The following is a 23,480-nucleotide window of genomic DNA, read 5'->3' as shown; positions in this document are numbered from 1 at the left end:
TTATATAATTTGGGTGGATTATGGTAATGGAATCACTATCTCCTGAAATTGTTATATTTTGGTTTATTTTGTGTGGGGAAAACCAATATTCACCAAAAAAGAGTGGCACTTAATATTTGAAAAGCCTATTGGCGGCCATGTGTCACTAATCATCATAAAATATTCTATATTCAGCACTGATAATAAATATGAAAAGTCAAAAAAAAGTATAAAGTTTAAAGTGTATAGTTCATTTAAAGTACCATTAAAAGTTTAAAGTTTATACCATTTATACCATTTAAAGTATGAAGTTCAATGAATTTGACAAAATATGTACACCCATGTAGGAACCACTGCACTCAAGATGTGCATCACACCAAAAAGTTCTCTTCAGTCCTTTCACTCCAACCACAGCACTGATCTGTTTTTTGTCACTACAGATTAGTTTTTTCCTGACCAAGAATTTCATACAAATAGAATCATACAGTATATACTTTGACATGCCCAGTTTTTTGGACCCTGCACGTTTTCTTAAGAGACATGCAGGTTGTTGAATGTATTATTCCTTCTTTTGTTGAATACTCTTCAATTGCATGAATGTAGACCACCCAAGTCCTTTCTCCCTTTCTCTACTGGTGATCTCACACGGCCTCACATATACCAGCTAGTACTCTACCAACTGACCTATATCCCCAGATCTTACTAAGTTGCCCAGGCTGTCCTTATTGTTTTGTAAAAGATTTCTAATTCACCCCAAAATATATGAGAGTTCCAGTTGCTCCACATCCTCACCAACACTTGTTGTTGTCAGTTTTTTAAAGTCATTCTAGTGAGTATGTATTGTAACCTATGGTGGATTTAGTTTGCCTTTTCCAGATGACAAAAGATGGGGATCATCTTTTCATAAGCTTATTGGCCCATCCTTTCACCTTCAGTCCATAGATGCCTTTACACAAGAGGTATGTCTCTTGAAGACAGCATATTGTTGAGTCATGTTTTTTAATCCAATCTGCCAGTCTGTATCTTTTGATTGATGACTTTAGGCCATTAATGTTTGAGGTTATTATTGAGACATGATTTGTATTCCTCATCATTTTAGTTTATTTCTAATTTTTAAACTTGAGTTTCTCCTTCAATTGACTATTTTTAAAGTGTCTGTTCAAATCTGAAGCTAATTTTTAAACTAGGTTAATTGTCTTACTGGTGAATTTAGAGTTCTTTCATATTTTAGATAGAAGATGTTTTTTTGTCAGATATGCATATTGAATATGGTTTCCCCCTCTATTACTTTTGTGTTCATTTCTTTAACTATTTGGGGGGCAGTACTGGGGATTGAACCCGGGGGCTTAATCACTAAGCCACATCTCCAGCACTTTTTTTTACTTTGAAACAGGGTCTTGCTAAGTTGCTTAGGGCCTCACTAAATTGCTGAGGCTGGCCTCGAAATTGTGATCCTCCTGCCTCAGCCTTCCCAGTCACTGGGATTACAGGTGTGTGCCACAACATCCAGCTTTTAACAATATTTTTTAAGAGCAGAAGGTTTTGATTTTCATGAAGTCTATCTTACCACAATTTTTTATAATTAACTTTTTTTTTTTTTTTTTTGTCCTAGGCCTTTTTGACTCCAAGGACATAAGGAGTTTTCTCCTGTTTTCTCTAGAAGTTTTATAGTTTTAAGTTTTGTATTTAGGTCTTTGATCCATATTAATAATTACATATGGTATTCTCAATTCTTTTGATAAAAAGACTCATTCCTTCTTTTACTTACTTTTGACCTTTGGTGAAAAATCATTTGATTGTATATATGTGGGTTTATTTCTGAATTCTAATCTCTCTATAGTGTTCTTTGATTTGTACATTTAACTTGATGCCAGTATAACACTGTCTGTATTACTGTAGCTATATAAAAGTCTAGAATCTGTTCCAACTTTGTTCTTCTTTTTCAAGTTGTGATATTCTAGGAGCTTTACATTTTCATATGAACTGTACAGTCACCTTGTCAATTTCCTCAAATCTGCTATAATTGTTATGGGGATTGTATTGAATTTATAGATAAATTCAGGAAGGATTGACATCTTAACAATAATGTCTTCCAATCTATGGTAATAGTATTTTGTTTTATACATAATGCCCATAGTTTTAATCATACTTAGCTGGGTAAATACAAAGAAGTATGTCTACTACATCTTTCTGGAATTCCCACCTTATTTTTAAGATGCCAACCTTCTGGAAATGTACCTGTTTCATGCAATTTTTTAAAAATGCCATAAACATCTGTTTGTGTATTTTGTTGAATATATATAGATTTCTTTGGGATTAAATGTAGAAATGAAACTGCTAGGTTATACTATATGCATATGTTCAAACTCAATAGAACCTGCTAAATAGTTTTCCACACGGTTGTGTCAATTTACAGCCTCACCAGCAATATATTTATTACATTGTTTCTTCAGCCTAAATATTTTCTTTGAGTTAAAAATTCATTCCCCCCCGATTTTAAAGAAATTAAAACATTTTGCAGGCCCCTCAAACTACTGATGGCCTTCTGCACTTTGCCTACTCTGCCTAAAGAATAGGTAGCCAATTCAACCTGACTGCACAATGTGTCCTAGGGCAAAAGTCAGCCTTATCACATTTAAACTGGCAATTGTGGACAGGGAATTTCAGGATGGAGATTTGGGTGAGGGATGAGAGTTTCAGATTTATATAAACTCAAAATCAGAAACACAAACCACTTCACTTTCAAAATAACACACTCAGAAAGAAACCATAAAGAAAAACATCCCACTTTTGGTTACAGACCCACAGTGGGGCTCACAATGTCAGAGAGCGGCTGGGGAGGCTGAGGCAGGAGGATCCAGGTTCAAAGCTAGCCTCAGCAAAAGCAAGACATTAAGCAAGTTGGTGAGACCCTGTCTCTACATAAAATACAAAATAGGGATGGGGATGTGGTTCACTGGTAGAGTACCCCTGAGTTCAATTCCCAGTATCCCCTCACAAAAACAGAAAAAGAAAAAAGAACAATAATGCATGATATGCAGGTGCTCTTTCTTTAAAACCAATGCACAGTAAAGGCCTAACCTTAACCCTAACCCTAATCCTGTTGTGCTTTTGGAGCTACTCCAGGTGCAGATACTGTTAGGTAGTAGTTAGTAATGATCGATGAGCGATGAAATGTGAACCGATAATATAACAGGGTCATAGTTTTTTTTTTTTTAAATTGCATTTAAAGAAAAATCAGGTAACTTGTAGAACAACAGGTGCACTAACCCTGAGAATAAACACAAAGGGAGAAAATTAAGAAATACATCAAGAAAGAGGGATCAATGGGGCTAACTCCCTATCAGGGTCTATTGAGGTTATTGTAAAATTAGGATTAATGGGCAGAGGTTTCTCAACTTATTTCAGAAGGAAAATTTCATTAATGACACAGACTCACTAAGGTAAGTTCTGTTCAGTCACTGACTCCAATATCCACATTAACATAGGAGACTATAGCTGAAGCCCCCCTGAATGGGATGTGACCATGAGAATTCTGGAGAGGACCAAATAAGGCCACCCCGCCCAAACCCTCAACACACACACACAGGAGATAAATGCTGATTGGTGAAGACTGCAGGAGGCAGAACCCAGTTCTCTTGGTAAACCTCAAACAGCTATAAATAAATTTGGAAGCAGCAGTTTTCTTTTGACGTTCTCTGCCCCAGGCGACCCACTCGCCCCAAAGTGCTTTTTACTTGAGCCTCATTTTACTTTCATTTATAATAAAATTCTCTTACTTGATTTTTCGTGTCTGACTTTAAATTTTCTTTCGTGGGGACACAAGAACGAAGATTTGGAGCTTCAGTTCCCCACTCTCCTATGACAATACCACCATGGGGGGGTGGGGGACCATAAACCAAAAAACCTGTCCTTACAGAGCTCTCCCACCCTGGCTACCAGCTGCAGGCTGCACTGTGGAACCCACAACTTCCTCCTAATGAACTCAGACTTGATGGTTTCGCGTCTGCTTTCGTTGCTCTGCTATCCCGGGTGGGACTCGGAGTCCTCTGGCCTCTCCCACGCACTCCTAACGTCGTGAACTCTCAGCAAGGTAGGTTCGCCAGTACCTGGCCGGGCCGCGCATGCGCGCTTCCAGAGGGGCGGCACTCAGGGACGGATTCTTCCGGCTGGACTACATTTCCCAGGAGTCTTGGAGTCTGACTCCCCCTTCACCATTGAGTCTTCTTCCTGTGTTCCAGTGGCCATAGTCCCCGCGTGGTGGTAAAATTGTGCCCCGCCCCCTGCTAAAAAAAAATTCAGAGGAGGCTTCCACATCCGGAATGGACCCGGCGGTGGGGGTGAGAGGCTCCGAAGGCGAGGAGGCCCAGTGAGGTAGGGACCCTCGTCCCAGGCCCCACCCCACCTCAATCAGCAGAACTGGCGAGGCTAAGGACCTCCCTTTCGCCCCGCCCCCTTGCTGTTATCGGTGGAGCTGTTTTTCCCAGAGTGAACAGCAAGAATCTGCTTTTTTTTTTTTTTTTTTAATGTACCAGGGATTGAACCCCGGAGCGCTTATCCACTGAGCCACAACCGCAGCCCTTTTTTTGTATTTTATTTAGAGACAGCGCCTCGCCAAGTTTCTTAGGGCCGCGCTAAATTGTTGAGGCTGGCTTTGAACTCGTGATCCTGCTTTAGCCACCCCCAGTGGGTGGGATTACAGGCGTGCACCACCGCGCCGGGCAAGTTTCTGCTTTTCAAAACGATTGTGCGACCATCCCGAGGCTCATGCGCAGAGACCCAATCTTTACTTAGAGCGACCCTACTAAGGAAAAGCCCCCAGTTGAAGAACCCCATACATATGATTTGCATATCGTCCAAGATAAAACTCTGGGACGAGCTCTTTGGCGCATGCGCAATAAGCATTGTGGGCATGGCACAGAGATCTGTCAATCACCCCTTGTTTTGCGTAAACCACTCCTAGCAAAAAGCCCGGCAAAGGCGAACAAAGAACTCAGAATCCTCTGTACCTTGGCCCCGACCTCCTCAGAGCTGGCGGGCAGGTGTCTTTGTTCTTTGTCCGCGTTGAGCACAGCACAGTGTCTTCCTTCCCCCAATAAACTCTTTTTTAACCAAAGGTCCCCCCAATACCCTGGGAGTGGGCAGGCCTTGCCCTGTGCAGAGTCTTAGACCTCTGTGTGGGTACGTGTGTTTTAAGTTGTGTCTGATAATGTTTCTGTTGGCGTGTCACTGACTGGTTGATTGGATGCATGCCGTATGGGCAGGCGAGGGTTTTGTGGCTGTGTCGACACTATCACTCAAGTGTCTCTAGGTTCTGCTCATTTCTCAACTCTCCCCTTTCAGTCACTTGGGGTCTGCGGCAAATAACCAGATTCTGAGCTTTAGAATGGAGGATCCCAGCCAGAAGATACAGACTTGAACTTGAGTTTTTTTTAAATTTGACCTCAGGTTTAAGGCAGGAGTCTGGGAGGACCTGATGAGATCCCAAGAGTAGGATACCCTCTGGGAGGTTCCTCTTTGGAACTTCCAAGGAGTTAACTTCATGTTCCATAACTACAGCATTTCCAGAAAACTCTGGGCAAAGGAGCTTTCTGTGAATTAGAAGCAGATTCGCTGTAGACATCAATGACTCAGGCCTCTCTTGTGTTGGGAAGATCAATTCCAGTATCCTTCCTACCCAGATCAGGTAGTGTGTGGACTTGGTGAGCAGGTGAAGCAAGAATTAAAGATAGGCAGTTAGTGTTGGTAGGTGATCCGGGTTGGGAAGATGGCCGCTGATTCAAAGGGAATGGAATGTTAATATCTTCAGGACACATCCCCCTCCCTCCTGGCCAAAGTCACCTGCCTCTGTGGTATTGAAATGATAATACCTCCAGAGCCTTTCCCCCTGCTACAACCTATTGTCAAGGTGACCTGCTCCCAGGGAATTCCTCCCAACAAAGGGCTATTAATGAATGCCTCCTGGGCCCCTTGGGCAGCTTCATCCAGGCCCTTGGCCCACCTTTGGGTTACTAGTCACGTCTGCAGGATGTGGAGAGATAAGAGGGTGGAAGAGGGCAGAGAACAAAGAAGGTCGAAAATGTATAAAAGAGGCTGGAAGCTCCCACTTCTTGGAATACAGGACACCAGCTATGGCCCCCTTCTCCCTCCCAGGAGAGGTTTGTGTTACTATTATTTAAATAAGATTTGCTTTCTACCCTTGCCTGTTAGTTTAATCTTCACATCCAGGAAGCAGAACTGATAATGGCCGTCTCACAGGTGTGGGCAGGGAGGGTGTTTTCTAAGTTACTGTGTTATCCTGGAAAATCCTGATGTTTCATGATTATTTCTTTTCCCAGTGCCACACCTCTCTAAAACAAACAAAAATCCTGGAAGAGGAAAGAATTTTTGTTGCACATCTGAAAGTTAAAGTCCCGGTGAGTTTATGTTTCTTCATTGTTCATAAAATGTACTTTAATTTCAAATACATGAGGCTCTTTCCCTTCTCTTGAAATGTTCTACCTAATAGTGACATATCTGTAAATAGAAGATCTTCCTTTCAGGGTCTTCTCTCTTGTCTACTGTAGGCTATTAGGCTTCAAATTTTTTACTAAACTAAGCTTATAATGAATGTTATTAAGCATAGACCTCTATGTCCTCTTATAGATAGTCCCTAAGGGCAAACTTCTAGATTTGAAATTTAGTCTAATCATAGATGTTATAAAAGCAGACAGCATTACTTTTTCCTCAACTCAGAAAGACAGTGGTCCATATTTGGTGGTTATAGTTTTTATTCTGTTTATTTCCTTTATCAGATGAAAGAAGTTCCCTTCTGCTCCAAATTTGCTGAGAGTTTTTTCTTGAACTAATGTTGTATATTTATTTTCTACATCTAATGAAATAAGTGAAAATTTTTCTTCTTTATTATTTAAAGTTGAAAAATTATATTGATTTTTAAAAGAATTAAATGACCTTTGCCTTTCTAGAATAAATCTCTCTTGGTCATTTATATTACTGGTTTCTCTTTGATATTATTTTTTAATATGCCTGTGTCTATGCTCATGAGAAAGATACGCTGTATTTTTCCTTTCTTGAAATGTCCTTGACAGGTTTCTATACCATAGGTATACAGGTGCTGTGGTTTAGATATGGTTTGTTCCAAGCCAAAATTCATGTTGAGACTTGGATCCCAGCGTAATGGTATTGAGAGTGGTGGAATTCAGGGGCATCTGGCATTATGAGAGATTTGCTCTCACAAATCGTTTAATGTCTGTTTTGCAAGATGGGGTTAGTTCAGATGAACTAAGACAGCTGACTTCACAACATGGGTCATATTTTTCTGTTTACTAGAAAAGATCAAGATTGGTTGGTCTTTATTATTCTTTAAATGAAAGAACTTAACACTGAATCCTTTGGGCCTAACATTATAATGGTAGGAAGATCCTTAATACAGATTTAATTTCTTTAATAGGTATAGCAATATTCAGATTTGCCATTTCTTAAATAAGTTTAAATTGCATTTTCTAGTAGTTTGAAAATTTCATCTAGATTTTCAAGTTTATCATCATAAAGTCATTCATAAGATTCTGTTATCAATTTGATTTCTGTAATGCATGTAGCAATACCTCCTTTTATATCCTGATAATTGACAGGGCTGGGAATATAGCTCAGTTGGTAGAGTGCCTGCCTCACCTGCACAAGGCCCTGGGTTCAATCCCCGGCACCACAAAAAAAGGAAAAAAAAAAAAAACAAAAAAGTATATCCTGATAATTGACAGTTTTTACTTTATTGTACCTAGAGGTTTATTCACCTCTCCAATGACATAACTTCTGACTATACTCCTTTTTTCTTTTTTCTATATCTTTTTTTTTTTTTTTTTTAATAATGTCTTCTTTTTTTTTTTTTGGATGTTCTACTTTAATTTGCTTTTCTCCTCGCCCCAACCCCCAATGCTGGGGATAGAACCCAGGACCTCCTACATACTAAAAAACATTTTAACGTTGAACTATATCCTCCACCCATCTTTCTACCTCTTGAGGTAGACCATTGATTTTCATATTGTTTTTATGAAACATACGTTTGAAGCCAAAAATGACTTTGTTAGCATTGATTTAACTGTACCTCAAAAGCTTTGATATGTCATACTTTCATTATCATTCAGTTAAAAATATTTTGTGGCTTCTATTCTGATTTATTTTTGAACTATAGTTATCTACAGTTATACTCTTTATATTTGGAAACATTTGAGGAATGCCTGTTTTGAATTCTAAAGGCTTAAGAAAATATACATTGCTTTATATATTTGATTTGTTTTTTGCTTTTTTTTTTGGTGGGGTGGTACTGGGGATTGAACTCGGGGCACTTGATCACTGAGCCACATCCCCAGCCCTATTTTGTATTTTATTTAGAGACAGGGTCTCACTGAGCTGCTTAGCATCTCTATTTTGCTGAGGCTGGCTTTGAACTTCGCCATCCTGTTCCCTCAGCTCCTGAGCTGCTGGGATGACAGGCCTGTGCTACAGCACCCAGCTTGTATTAACCTTTTGAAATTTACAGATACTTGTTTTATGGCCCAGAATATTATTCTGGTAATTATGATGCCGGTGTTTGAAAAGAATATATAATCTGCAGTTTATAATTCAGTTTTATTGTGTTCAAACTTCTATGGACTTGGTGATTTTTGCTTTGGTTATTGTTGTCTTTTTTATTACCAGTTACCAATAGTGTTAAAATTTCTAACTTTAATTTTAAATGTGTCTAGCTTTTGTTGCTGTTGACTTTTGTTTTATATATTTTGAAACTCATCAAGTACCTACAAATGTTAGGACTACTATTCTGTTCTTGGTGAAATGTAGAATACGTCCCCTTTTGTTACTTATCATATTTCTTGCATTAAAGTCTGTTTGATTTTTTTTTTTAATTTTTTAAATTTTTTAATTTTTTATTTTGCAGGGCTGGGGATTGAACTCAGGGCCTTGTGCTTGCGAGGCAGGCACTCTACCAACTGAGCTATATCCCCAGGCCTGTTTTTTAATTTTTTAATTTTTTTAATACCTTATTTTGTTTATTTAGTTTTTTATGTGGTGCTGAGGATTGAACCCAGTGCCCCACACATGCCAGGCAAGTGCTCTACCACTGAGCTACAACCGTAGCCCTAAGGTCTGTTTTATCTGTACCAGCTTTCTTCTGATTTCTAATATATTTTTCCATTCTTTAACATATCTGTGTGTGCAATTCTGTGTGTGTGTGTGTGCGCGCGTGCGCGTGCGCCTGCGGTGCTAGGGATTGAACTCAGGGCCTTGTACATGGAAGGTAAGCACTCTGCCAACTAAGCTATATCCACAACCCTGTGTATAATTCTTTTAAACAGCCTAATTGATCCTTTTTGATCCAATCTGACTATTTTGGGTTTTTTTTATTGCAGTGTTCATCTATTTACATTTACTATAACTACTGATAGAGTTTAAATCTGTCATCTTTTTTTTGTGAACCTAGCGCCTTGCTTAAATCCTTTCATGTTTTGTTTGTTCTGTTCATTCTTTATTTCTTTATTCCTCCTTTCCTGCCATCTTTAGCATTGATCAGGTCTGTTTCATTATTTCATTTTATCTCTTCTGTTAGCTTTTTTGGTTATATATCTTTGTATAATTCTTTAGTGGTTATCTGAAATAGTATAAGATGCATCTTTAATAGAATACCCATTAAATTAGACCTTTTAACGCACAGCAGATAATGGAAGAATGTTTCAGTAGTTGAACTCCACTGACTTTGCCTACAGGTAAATTTTGCTATCATCATTATTCCTTCTTAGTGTATTATAAACCTCACAAAACATTATTATTTTTGTGGATTTAAATAGCCCATTTGTTTTGTTATAATAGTCATACATTTCTTTTGTAGCTGCGCGCGGTTTTTTTTGCACATGCATGCTTCCGTTTGGCATTATTTTTTATTTAGTCTTAATACTGTCCTTCAGTATTTCGGGGAATCTGCTAATAGGGAATTCTCTTAGCTTTCGTTTGAAAAACAAACAAACTTTATTTCACCTTAATTTCTGAAAGATATTTCCTCTGGATATAAAAAGGTTGTTAGAGTTTGTTTATTGACTGGTCTCAATCCTGGAAGGTAGACCTGGATGGGAGAGGATCTACGCAATCTGACTGAAGAAGCCAGGCTAGGTTAGAGTTTGCATCTTCAGAATGAGAGAGGCCATACATCAGATGGATCCACTTCAGTTCGGTGACACTTTTGCTCCATGTCCCCACTTGTGTGGTCTCTTTCCCTAGGAATGGAGAGGGCTTGTTGTATTTGTGTGGACTTCTCACAGCCCTTGACATGTATTTATGTTTAGGGCATGGCAGGAAGAGGGCCAGGGACAGCAGGAAGAAGAAATAAAGGAGAAAAAAAAAAAAGCTTTAGAGTTCTGAGTTCCACCAGGTCTCAAGGTCTCTTTTTCCTCCCCTAGCTCTGGCTTCTCTGAACTTGGCTTCTCTGGTAGAGGAAAACTGAGGAAGGCTGGCATGTTAAATCATGGCCCACGTAAGTTGATGTCTCTTTCTACTTCCTGAAAAGTTAACGATTTTTAACTTATGTAACATTTTTATTCTTTATCCCTAAACATCCTTTGTAAGAAAGCTGCTGGACACATTTCATAGTTCCCATCTGTCAACTGACTTTCACTTATGCATCAAGTAATTCATCTGTTGTTCTGCAACATGTTCATCTTCTCTCCAGCAGGTTTTGAGCCAGGTGTGGTGGTGCATGCCTATAATCCCAGCGGCTCAGGAGGCTGAGGCAGGAGGATCACAGGTTTGAAGCCAGCCTCAGAAATTTAGTGAGGTTGTAAGCAATCTAGTAAGACTCTGTCTTAAAATAAAAAATAAAAAAGGGCTGGGGATGTGGCTCAGTGTCCTTGGGTTCAATCCTTGGTACCGAAAAAAAAAAAAAAGTGGGGGGCTGGGGATATAGTTCAGTTGTTGAAGTGCTTCCCTGTCAGCACACAGCTCTGGGTTCAGTCCCCAGCACTGCAAAAAAAAAAAAAAAAAAAAAGCAGATTTTGAGCAGTGAAAAAATGAAGTTCCTTGAAGGAAATACTTAAGTTTTCCTTGTCAGGTTCTCAGCTTCATGACATAGAAGTGATGGTCTCCTTGGACCACAGGAAGGAAAACTTTCTTCATAGTTTTCTGGATAGATAAAGGAAAATTTTGTCTCAGTCTTAGTGCAAAATGAGGTCTGGCTTTGATAAGGTCTTCGGTTTGGGTAGAGAGAGGATTGGCGCTTACCTAGAGAGAGATCAGAGGCCAAGCTAGAGAAGTGAATAAGGTAGCAAGGTCCATTTTTGTAGTGGAACAGAAGTTGCTGATCTTTAGTGAATCAGTGTTTTTCTGGATCATTCTGCATTAGTGTAGTCAAACTCAGTAACAGTAGTTCAGTAAGGGATTATAGAAATGAAGGTCATTTGGAATTTAATGGAGTAGGTGATGCTTTTCTGCAAGGAAGAGGTTGGGACTTGAGTCCCACATAAATAGTATAATACTTTATATTAATATTATCATTATTAATAATACTTAATGCGTTAAGAAAGATTAAATCTCACAAGAGGGACTAAATGAAATCATTAATTTGTCAGAAGAAGGGAAGTGCTTATGACATACTCTGACATATAATAAACTTGTGTTTTGACTTAATTTCAGTTGTTTTTTAAGATAGAGAATATCAGCTTTTTTGAGGTATAAATGACATAAACGAATATTTTCATTTTTGCCTTTTAAAGTAACTTTGGGCTGGGGTCGTAGCTCAGTGGGAGAGCGCTTGCCTAGCACAATGAGGCACTGGGTTTGATCCTCAGCACCACATAAAAATAAATTAATAGGGGGCTGGAGTTGTGGCTCAGTGGCAGAGCACTTTCCTGGCATGTGTGACACCTTGGGTTCAATACTCAATACCACATAAAAATAAATAAAAGATCCATTGTCAACTAAGAAAAAATTAAAAAATAAATTAATAAAATAAAGGTATTGTATCCTTCTACAACTACAAATATTAAGAATAAATATATAAAGCATCTTTATTGAGTTACAAGTGACAGATAATAAACTCATATTTAAGGTATAGAATCTGGTTAAGTTTGGACATGTATATGAACACACCTGAGAAACCATCTCCAGTCAAGATGATGAACAAATCTATCAGTCTAAGCATTTTTTGGTACTAGGGATTGAACCCAGGGCAACTTACCCCCTGAGCCATATCTCCAGCCCTTTTTATATTTTATTTTGGTACAGGGTCTCACTAAGTTGCTTAGGAACTCCCGAAGTTGCTGAGGCTGGCCTCAAACTTCCAATCCTCCTACTCAGCCTCCCAAGTTACTGGGACTATAGGTGTGCACCACCACACCCAGCTTCCAAATGTTTTCTTATATCCCTTTATAATTGTCTCTTTCCTGCCCATCCATCCTACCTTTCTTGCCCAGCAATGATAGCATAAAATTTTGTAGAATTTTATATAACTGGAATCATATATTATGTACTGTTTTTGAAAGATCTGTCTTATTTCATTCAGCATATTTTAAGATTCATCTAGGTTGTTGCGTATGTTTGTAGTGCATTACATTTTATTGCTCACTAATATTCTAAGATTATAACAGTGTATTTATCCATTCATCGGTTGATGGGTATTTGAATTCTTCCCCCTTTTTCGCTATTACAAATAAAGCTGCTGTAATCATTCTTGCATAAGTCTTTGTAGGCACATATTCTTTTATTTATCTTTGATAAATACTGGAATTAGAATGGTTGGTCACATGGACACTTAACTTTTTAAGAAACCAACAATTTTCCAAAGTGATGACACTGTTTTACATTCCCACTTGCAGGGTACGGGAGTTCAGTTTTGTTCCATATCCATGGAACACTTGAAATGGTTAGTGCCTTTAATGTCAGACATTCTAATAGTTGTGTATTATGGTTTTAATTTGTATCACTTTTCATTTTGCATTTTCCTAATAAATAATAATATTAAATAAATATCTTTTCATTTGTTACTTATATGTGTTATGTGCTTTCTTTGATGAAGTATCTGTTTTAAGTCTCTTGCCCCTTAAAAAATCGTTATTTTCTTAGTATTGAACTTTGAGAGTTGTTTATATATTCTTTTTCTTTTTAACAAACACCTTTATTTATTTTTATGTGGTGCTGAGGTTCAAACCCAGTGTCTCACATGTTCTAGGCAAGCACTCCCCCGCCAAGCTAGAACCTCAGCCCATCTATTCTTTTTTTTTTTTTTTTGCGGTACTGGGGATCGAACTCAGGGCCTTGTGCTTACAAGGCAAGCACTCTACCAGCTGAGCTATCTCCCCAACCCCTCTATTCTTGATATACATATGGATTGCATATTTTCTTATAGTCTAGAGTTTAATAAATAATTAGACTACATTTGTGCTGTTTCATGGCTGATCCTTTTTCAGCCTCACCTCGTCCTCTTTCCCTTCTGTATTAATAGCTGAGCAAGCTGATAAGAAAATTCAGAGGCTCCCTCCTTTGGTGCTGGTGGGGAGTCAAACTACACACTCCTGCTCACATGCAAACACCTTCATCCAATAAACACAATAAAAACTCTAAGCTGTTTTCTTTTCTCTGTTCTCTAAAACCTTTTTTGTACCTACTTAGCCACCTTGCTCTCCCTAGAAAGCACCATATATGAATAATAAATCCTATTTTACCTTCTTGGGGTATCATCAGTCTCAACATCTGGAACAAATTTTTGTGTGGAAGCTTATCATTTCTCTGTAGGGTAGCTTGTCTTTTTATTTATTTAACACTTTTGAAGTCCAGGAGTCATACATTTTTATGAAATCCAATTTACCTATGTTTCCTTTTTATGAATTGTGCTGTTCTTATCGTGTCTGAGGAATCTCTGCCTAACTGAAGATTACTAGGTTTGTATATTCCATTTTCTCCTAGAAGATCTCAATTTTAGGTTTTACATTTAGACTATAATTGGTTTTAAGTTAATCTTGGCATATGGTGCAAGGTATGGACATCTAATTGTTTCAGCACTGTTTTTTTGTTTGTTTGATTGTTTGTTTGTTTTGTTTTTTTGTGTGGTGCTGGGGATTAAACCCAGGGCCTTGTGCATGCAAGGCAAGCACTCTACCAACTAAGCTATATTCCCAGCCCCCAGCACTGTTTTGTGAAAAGATTACTGTTTCTCTACTGAAGTGCCTTTGGACTTTTGTTAGACGTCAGAGCCAAGTGCAGTGGTATGTGTGTAGTGCTAGCCTCCATGAGGCTGAGATGAGATTGCTTGTTCCAAGAATTGAAGAGCAGACTGGACCACTGTGTTATTCAACTTTTCATCGCTGTGACACAATACCTGAGAAAATCAGCTTAAAGGAGGAAAGGTATATTTTGACTCATGGTTTCAGAGGTTTAATTACATAGTCCTTGATCCCATCACTGTGGACTTGTGTTGAGGCAGAACATCATGGTGGAAGTGTGGCGTGGAGAAGAGCTGCACCTCAAGGTAGCCAGCAGAGGTGTAGTCTAGATATAGTCCCCCCAGGGCAGACCTGCAGGGACCCACTCCCTTCAGTTAGACCCCTGCTTCTAAAGTGTCCACCCCCTCCCAATAGTCTATTCAGCTGTGAACTCCACTGATGAGGTTAGCGTCCTCATGATCCAGTCACTTCCCAAAAGCCCTGTCCCGGAGTGTTGCTGCCTTGGGGACCAAGCCTTCAACACATTAGCTTTTGGAGGACATTCCACAATGACACCATAACAATGTTTCCAAAAAAGATAAAAGGACAATTGTCTATATATTTGTAGGTCTGTTTTTCCATTCTTTGTTCTGTTCCTTTGATTTGTTTTTCTGTCCAGATACCAGCACCACATTCTTTTCACTATTTTAACATAATAAGTTTTCCAGTGAGTGAGATAGTACTCTAGCTTTGTCCTTCAAAGTCTAGGCTATTCTAGGTCCCTTATATATTTTACATGAATTTTAGAATCAGCTTATCAATTTCTAAAAGAAAAGCAACGCCCCCTCCAAAAAAAAAAAAAAAAAAAAAGCCTGCTGGGGTTTGATTGGGAATATGGTGAATCTGCTTATGTATTTGCAAAGATAAGCAAGCATCACCTGATACATCAACATGTTATATCTCTCCATTTATTTGTCTTTTAAATTATTTTTCAGCAATTATTTCTGGTTTTTAGAGTATGAGTATTGCACATCTTTTGTTACATTTATAAAATTTGCATTTGACACTCAGTATTCAGTTATTTTTTATTTAAATTTATACCAGTTGTTGCTAATACTGAGATATAAGTTGGGTTTTTGTTGTTATTGTTGTTTTATGGTGTTGGGAACTGAACCCAGGGCCTTCTACAGGCTAGGCGGGAACTCTACAGCTGAACTTCATCCCTTAAGATGTTATTGATATTCAAATGTATTGAACTTGGGTCTTCTTGCTGAATTCATTTAATAGTTCTAGTGACTTTCAATAAGATTCTGCTGGATTTTCTATATAACCAGTCATATCATCTGAATGAAGAGAATTTTACTTATTTTACATTCTGAATTCTTTTTATTTCTTTGTCTTGCTTTATTGCATTGACTAGAACCTCTAGCACAATGCTGAACAGAAGTGGTGAAAGTAGATATCCTTGCCTTATTCTTGATCCTCAGAGGAAAGCATTTAGCCTTTCACTAATAAATGTGATGTTTGCTGTAGTGTTTTTTTTTGAGTGTGTGCAGAGGGACACATACCTTTTTTTCTATTTATTTTTATGTGATGCTGAGGATTGAACCCAGTGCCTCACAAGTGCTAGGCAAGCACTCTCCCACTGAGCCACAACTTCAGCCCTATAGGTTTTTTGTTTGTTTATAGTTTCATTAAGTTGAGGGTGTTTCTTATTTTGCTGAGAATTTTTATCAAGATTAGAAGTCAGATTTTATCAAATGCTTTTTCTGCATTTGTTGATATTTTATGGTCTTTTTTAATATGGTGAATTATATCAACTGATTTTCAAATGTAAACTAGCCTTGAATTCATGTAATGAACTTTATTGTCTTTCTGTGTTGTGGATTCAGAGTGCTAAAAATTGTTTAGAGTCTTTGCATCTGTGTTCATGAGGGATACTGGCTTCTACTTTTCTTGTATCTTTATCTGGTTTGGCTATGAGGATAATACTCAGGAAGTCTACTGGGTTTTATTTCGGTTCCCCCTCCCTGTGCCAGTCTGGAAGCTGTCTTTGTATCAGTTGTGGGTCACATCTCATTTGTTATATCTGTTTCAGAGATCATTTGTGCCATTATGCAATGTTTTCTCTGTTGAAAACCATTGTTTCATATATTTTATCCAGTTTTTCATTTATTTCATGTAGGAGGGTAAATTGAATCTCTGTTACTCCATCTGACTAGGAGATATTTTATAATGTTTTGAGGGGGTGAATTTTTTAAATTCTTTTTACATATTCTGTGAAGAAAAAAGATGTAAGGACTTGTGTTGACTAGTAGTTTGCTGGCTTGGGTGATGTGCTTATATATACTATTTCATTTAATTTGGAAAGTCTGACTACTTTATTCATTTTCATACATTTAGATATTTTTTCCATGTTGTCGATGTAATTTTTTGTGGTCCAACAGGATTAAGATTATGTAGGATTCCATGTAAGATAGGCTGTTATTTTCTCTCATCTAACCATGTAATGATCTCATAACTTCAAACAATTCTTTTTTATATATTGCCCCTTTACAGTATTCCATCTTGAAATTTTTTTTTTTTTTTTAGAAATAACACATGGGTGTATCATTTCAGGTACCACTGACTTTCGGTGATGTTGCCATAGAATTCTCTCAGGAGGAGTGGGAATGTCTAAACTCAGATCAGAGGAATTTATACAGAGATGTGATGTTGGAGAATTATACTAACTTGGTCTCATTGGGTAAGGATTTCTTCATAAAATGATGTAGAATCTGCTCTCTGGAGTATCAGCTTTCTCTACTGTGTATTGATCACTGTATATATTATATGCCAGGAAATCAGCTAAATTTCTGCTCCATATTCACAAAGAATTGATCTGAAGTTTGTTGGGTAGAAGTGGGAACCTCCATTTTGTGCTGAATCTTCCCTATTCACTTGCCTTCCTCTGCCCTATCCCGTAAATTGATTCTTTTTCTAAATGATTAGAGATTTGAATTCTGGGACTTTTTAATGTATAACCACTGACAATGAAGACAAATTTCATACTATGTGTATGTTCAGAATGTTTGTAAATATTCTATTTTAATTACTGACCCTCCTCCACAGAGAACAGGTATTATAGGGTCTTGTTTTTTTCTTTACTCTGAAAGAACCTCTGATTTTTATTGTAGAATGACTCAAGATCATTTTCTTACTGTTATTTTTGTAGTTAGAGCGGTGGGACTGTTGACGTAGAGTCTACCCAGAAGTAGAGGCCTTGTTCCAATTTTGGAAAATACTTGGCCTCTCTCCTCTCCTCTAGAAATCCTGCTATTCCATGTTGGAGCTTTTGAGCATATCACACAGCTCTATCATTATCCTCTTTTGTTCTCCATTTTTCTCTGTGCTGGAGTTTGAGGATTTTCTCTTAACCTGTATTCCAGCTCTCTTATTTTGTCTTCTATTGGGATGAGTCTGCTCTTAAAGGGGTATTTTTTGTATCAGATACTGTCTTTTTCAGTTTAGAAATTCAATTTGACTTTCTTTCATATTTTCCAATTATCTGTTAAAATTCTTCATTTTTTGTTGATTTTTTTTTTTTTTTTTTTTTTAAATCCAGGAGTGCTTAACCACTGGGCCACATCCCCAGCCCTTTTTAATTTAATTAAATTTTTATTTTATTTTGAGACGGGGTTTGAGTTGTTTAGGGCCTCACTTAATTGCTGAGGCCAGCCTTGAACTTGTGATCCTCCTTCCTCAGCCTCCTGAGTTGCTGGGATTTTGGGCATGTGCCACCACGCTGGGCAAAAATACAAATTTTGAAAAACATTATGCCAAGAGTTTTGACAAATCGATGAAATCATTATTAATAAATTTTAATCTATAAGAATCACCGAAGGAAAAATAAAACCTGAAAAGTCTCACAGTACTAAAGAAACGGAATCAGTTGTCCATATGTTCTCACAAAGTAGAAGATTCAGGCCTAGATTGTCATAAAAGTCCTGAAATGTGGAGCCTATGGGTGATTGGGGGCACTCCTGGGTGATGGGAAAGGTTGTGTTGTATTTCAGTACTTAAAAACATGCCATGCGGTAGGATGTAGAGAATAAAGATGCTAACCACTTGAAATGAGTTTGTATAGATAAGGCATAGCCTTTCATTTGTGGTTATGTATTTGAGTTTCATTCTAAAATCAAGATAAACCATGTGGAAAAATTATATAGAGAAACATCTGGTAGATGATGTTAGAAATGCAGATAACGAGCACTACTTCTGCACATTCTAATTCCACGTAAGATATGCTGTTATTTACTCACATCTAACCATGTGATGCTCTCATAACTTCAAACAACTCTTTTGAGTCTGAGTGGATACCTAAAAGGGAGTGTATGCAAGAAGTTCCTCAGTAATTCTGATTCACAACTAAATATGAGAAATACTGACTTTTTCTCTTTGCTTTCTCAACTTTATATCCTAATGTGAACATTTGTAATTTTTCAAGTTCTTCTCTCTCTTTTTTTTTTTTTTTTTTTTTTTTTTTTTTTTTGGTACCAGGTATTGAACCCATGGTGATTAACCACTGAGCCACATCCCCAGCCCATTTTTTTGTATTTTATTTAGAGACAGAGTCTTCACCAAGTTGCTGAGGTTGGCTTTGAACTCAAGATCCTCCTGCCTCAGCCCCCCGAGCTGCTGGGATTACAAGCATGTGCCACTGCGCCCAGCTTCCAAGCCTTTCTTGCGTTTTAAAGATATTATGACAGTATTTTAGAATATCCTGATCCTTTTGCTTCTTCTAATGGATAAACTTTTCATTTTATTATTGTTAATATAAAAATCCCCTCCTGATCCCCAACATAGGAAAATGGCATTTGTTATTTATTTATTTATTTTTTCATTTTCTTTCAGACTTTGATTTCTCAACTGAGACCAACAAGTTATCTTCAGAGAAAAGCAGTTGTGTAATAAATTCACGCCATGAGGAGACATTGGAAAGAAATAAAACTTTCAACCTGATGGGGTTTATTTTCAGTAATGACCAACCATGGAGAAATGAATTTGGAAGACAGCAGGGACCTAAAGTGGAATGTCAAATGATAATCAAAAAACTTGTATCCCTTCCTTTACATCAGAGAACTCACACTGTAAAGAAATCATACGAATGTCAGAAATGCAGGAAGTGCTTCAGAAAATATTCACAACTTACTGAACATCTGAGAGACCATACTGGGGCACGCCCCTATGTGTGTAAGGAATGTGGAAAGGCCTTCGTAATTCTCCGGAACTTTATTAAACATCAAAAGTTTCACACTAATCCTAAGCCCTATGAATGTAATGGATGCAAGAAGGCCTTTAGGTTTTATTCAGAGCTGAGTCGACATCAGACAATTCATACTAGTGTGAAGCCTTATGAATGTGTGCGGTGTGGAAAGGCTTTTAAACGTCAGTCTCACCTTATTGAACATCAGAGAATTCATATTGGTTTAAAACCCTATGAATGTAAGGATTGTGGAGAAACCTTCAGGTTTGTACCGACATATGTGTCTGCATCAGAAAAGTCGTCATGGTGTGAAGTCCTATGTCTGCACAGAATGTGGGAAGTCCTTTGGTCGTTGTTCAGGTCTGATCCAACATAGGAAAATCCATTCTGGCGAGAAACCGTATAAATGTAAACAATGTGGAAAGGCCTTTATTCGCAACTACCTACTGGTCGAACATCAAAGAAGCCACACTGGTGAGAAACCTCACGAATGTATGGAATGTGGAAAGGCCTTTAGCAGGGGCTCGAGCCTTCGAAACCATAAAAGAATTCACAGTGGTAAGAACCCCTATGATTGTAAGGAGTGTGGGAAGGCCTTTCGCAGGGGTTCAAGCCTTCGCAACCATAAAAAAGTTCATAGTGGCAAGAACCTCTATGATTGTAAAGAGTGTGGGAAGACCTTTAGCAGAGGCTCGAGCCTTCGAAACCATAAAAGAGTTCATAATGGTGAGAACCTCTATGATTGTAAGGAGTGTGGGAAGACCTTTAGCAGGGGCTCGAGTCTTCGAAACCATAAAAGAGTTCATAGTGGTAAGAACCTCAAACCTCTGTGATTGTAATGAGTGTGGGAAGACCTTTACACCTCGCTGTCTACTTACCCAGCATCAGAGTTTTCACAAAAGTGAGACACTCTTAAGATCGTGAGAGGAAAGCTTTGAGCCATGGCAGATCCTTTACCATTGCCACTGTTCTACCACTTGATGATATCGCGGTCAAGATCAACTAGTGAATACGAAATAGAAATCCTTGGGAGGGTATCTGGCACCTTAGTATTTACTTACTAAATATTTTATGTCCATCATTAATATTACTAAGAATAAATTCATGAGGAAGAAAGATACCTGAGTATGATATTTTAAAAAACTTTCTATCATTACTTCACCTCATTCATTCTGGAAAAAGTCCTGGAGAATGTATTGTACAAGAAATCTTATTTAGAATTTATCTACTTAAAGAATGCTGGAAGGAAATATATCCTGTCTTTATTAAATCTTAAGAGTATATAACTGGTGAAAAATTAGAGAGTGATTTGAAGAAAATTTTTGGTAATAAATTCTGTAACATAGATAAAGTGCAAGCTATATTCCTACCCTATGAAGAAATAAAAAATGAACAATTGGGTAACCAAAACAGATGTTGACTTGGAAAAGTTTTCTTCAATTTTATGCAGACTTACATATTTATAGAAGAGGTGACTTTTCAGTGGCCAGTGGAGGCTCATTAACTCTCCACCTAGTGGCCGTATTAATGATCTCTCTCATACGTGTTCTTATATGTGTTTATATACACACATGAATACATACACACGTGCACATCTCTGGTATGTGTATTCATAGCCATATGTGTAGTCAGGTTTTTATCACTGTGACCAAAGTCCCTGTCAAGGACAACTTGAAGGAAGAAAAGTTCATTCAGACTTAGAAGTTTCCGTCTGTTTCCGTCTGTGCTGAGCTGACCCCATTGCTCTAATCCCACTGCTCCATTCGTCATGGCCAGGAAGCAGAGAGAACAGGCCACAGGAAGGCAGCCCCTCCGGCGCAAACCCCCAGTGACCCACTTCCTCTAGCCACCTCCCTCCTGCCTACAGTTGCCACCCAGTTAGTCCATTCAAACTGGAGTGGACTGATATGTTATAGCTCTCGTAATTATTTTACGTCTGAGTATTCTGTGTTAACACGGGAGCTCTGTGGGGGTCCCCTCATATCTAAACCATAACAACATACATACCCTGTCCTATGTATTATACATTGTTTTGCTGTCTTTTAAGTGAATGTTCGGGGTATCACTTCACCTCTAAAAGACAACATATGGGGTTGGGAGTGTAATCAGTGGTAGAACTTGCTAGTATGTGTGAGACAGGATTTAATGCCCAGCGCTGCAAAACAAACAACATACAAGTCCTAGGATTATAGATAATTTGCTGTATGACTGCTAAACTATTGACACCTGAAATAATTAACAGTAAACTCCATAATGTCCTATAATGAAGTAGGACAGAAGAGGTTGGACACCTGAGGAATATTCAGGAAGCGGGTTTATTGACTGCAGGGTTCAGAGGTAGCTTAAGCCTAAGAATTCTTCTGAAAAAGATTCTGGAAATTCTTTGAACTTTACACCCAGTGTGTATGTGTTGGGTTGGGGTCTTGCAGGTTCACATGACACGTACTCTCTTCCATCCCCTAGACCAGACACAAACCTGACATTTACAAAAAGAGGAAACTACCAACCACAATATCCTCTGCATGTACAAGTTTTTGCTGATAGACTCCCGAAGAAGAGGAACTTATATGTTACAAATATAATGAGAGTTTCTGCTTAATTATGGTAAGGGTCTTCTCGGTGGGGGACTCTGGCCAGCTTCAATAACAGACCATTTGCAAATTTCTGCAATTATTTAAAGTGTCTTGTAGCCAAGAACCACACTGGGTTCTTATACGATGAAGGCTTATTGTGACATAGACTTTTTGCAGATTTCTTAGAAAGACTTGATCTATTTTATTTGGCCTGTTGTTTCTTGAAGTAGATTTAATTTTCTTGAAGTAGATTTAATTTGTTCTCTGTCTTCTATATTTACTGTGAACTGGTAGTTATGTCGAAAGGCCTGATTTTAGGCTTCAGATTAAAAATTTTGTTAAGACTACTTTATAGATAATATTGCATACTTAATATAGAATATCAGGGGGCATATAGTGAAATGATGTTTGACTTCTTAATTTATAAATTGATTACATGTTCAAGGCCAGGCTGGCAACCTAACAAGGCCCTGTCTGAAGGTAAAATAAAAAAGGCTCGGGATGTAGCTCAGTGGTAGAGCACTTGGTTAGCATGCACAAGGCCCTGCGATCAATCTCCAGTATCAGTCAGTGAGGGAAAATAAAAAATAGTCTCTTCAACAAATAGTGCTGGGAAAACTGGATTTCCTACCTTACATGATATGTAAAATTTAATTTAAAAAATGAATCAAAGGGCTAAATATAAGAACTAAAATTATAAAACTCTTAGAAGGAAACAGGGAAAACTTCATGACATTGGATTTGACATTGATTTCTTTGATATGTCATGAAGAGTCAACAAGAGAAAAAATAAATTTCATCAAGATTTAAAACTTGTATAATAAAAGATATGATAAACAGTAATAAGGCAACCTAAATGATAAGAGCAATATTTGTAATTTTATATCTGAAAAGGGGTTAATGTTCAAAATATGTAAAGAACTCTTACAAGCCAACAATGATAACAGAAACCTCAAAAAGTCTAGCAGAAGACTTGAATAAGCATTTCTCTAAAGAAGTGACCAATAAACACATGAAAAAGTGCTCAAAATCATCGAGGAAATGCAAATAGCCGTGTGTGTGGCACACACCTATAATCCCAGTGACTTTGGAGTCTGAGGCAAGAGGATCACAAGTTTGCTTAGTAACTTAGTGAGACCTTGTCTCAAAAAATAAAAAGAACTGAGGATGTCACTTAGTGATAGAGTGCTCCTGGATTCAATCCCCAGTACTGAAGAAAAAAAAAAGGATAGCATTTCATATAGAGTAGGATGGTTATTCCTTAAAAATACAAAAGGAATATAACATTGGAGATGATATGGAAAAATTGTAGCCATTATGCATTGCTGGTGCAAAAGTAAATGGTATTTATGGAAAATAATTGGTTCCTCAGAAATTTAAACAGAATTACCTCATGATCCATCAATTCTGCTTTTACATACATATCCCACAGAATTTGAATCAGGCTGTGTGCAGTGAATCCCAGCAACTTGGGAGGCTGAGGCAGGAGTATCGCAAGTTCAAAGT

The 23,480-nt window shown here is 37.8% G+C and overlaps 1 long non-coding RNA gene across 1 annotated transcript in view; it reads left to right on the top strand.

The window, feature by feature from the left end:
- The first annotated feature begins 4,286 nt into the window (after positions 1–4,286).
- The window catches only part of LOC306648734, a 56,796-nt gene continuing 37,602 nt past the window's right edge, over positions 4,287–23,480 (top strand). Inside the window, exons 1-6 of the long non-coding RNA XR_013760463.1 lie at positions 4,287–4,353; positions 6,318–6,395; positions 10,425–10,498; positions 16,776–16,902; positions 19,050–19,977; positions 21,870–22,005. This is a non-coding gene — a long non-coding RNA (uncharacterized lncRNA). The remainder of the gene's footprint in view (positions 4,354–6,317; positions 6,396–10,424; positions 10,499–16,775; positions 16,903–19,049; positions 19,978–21,869; positions 22,006–23,480) is intronic.

This window comes from Sciurus vulgaris (genome assembly GCF_902686455.1).
Source record: "Sciurus vulgaris genome assembly, chromosome: 17".
Taxonomy (NCBI): Eukaryota; Metazoa; Chordata; class Mammalia; order Rodentia; family Sciuridae; genus Sciurus; species Sciurus vulgaris.
The sequence above is the reverse complement of the archived record's forward strand: the minus strand, read 5'-3'. Positions and strand labels throughout refer to the sequence as shown.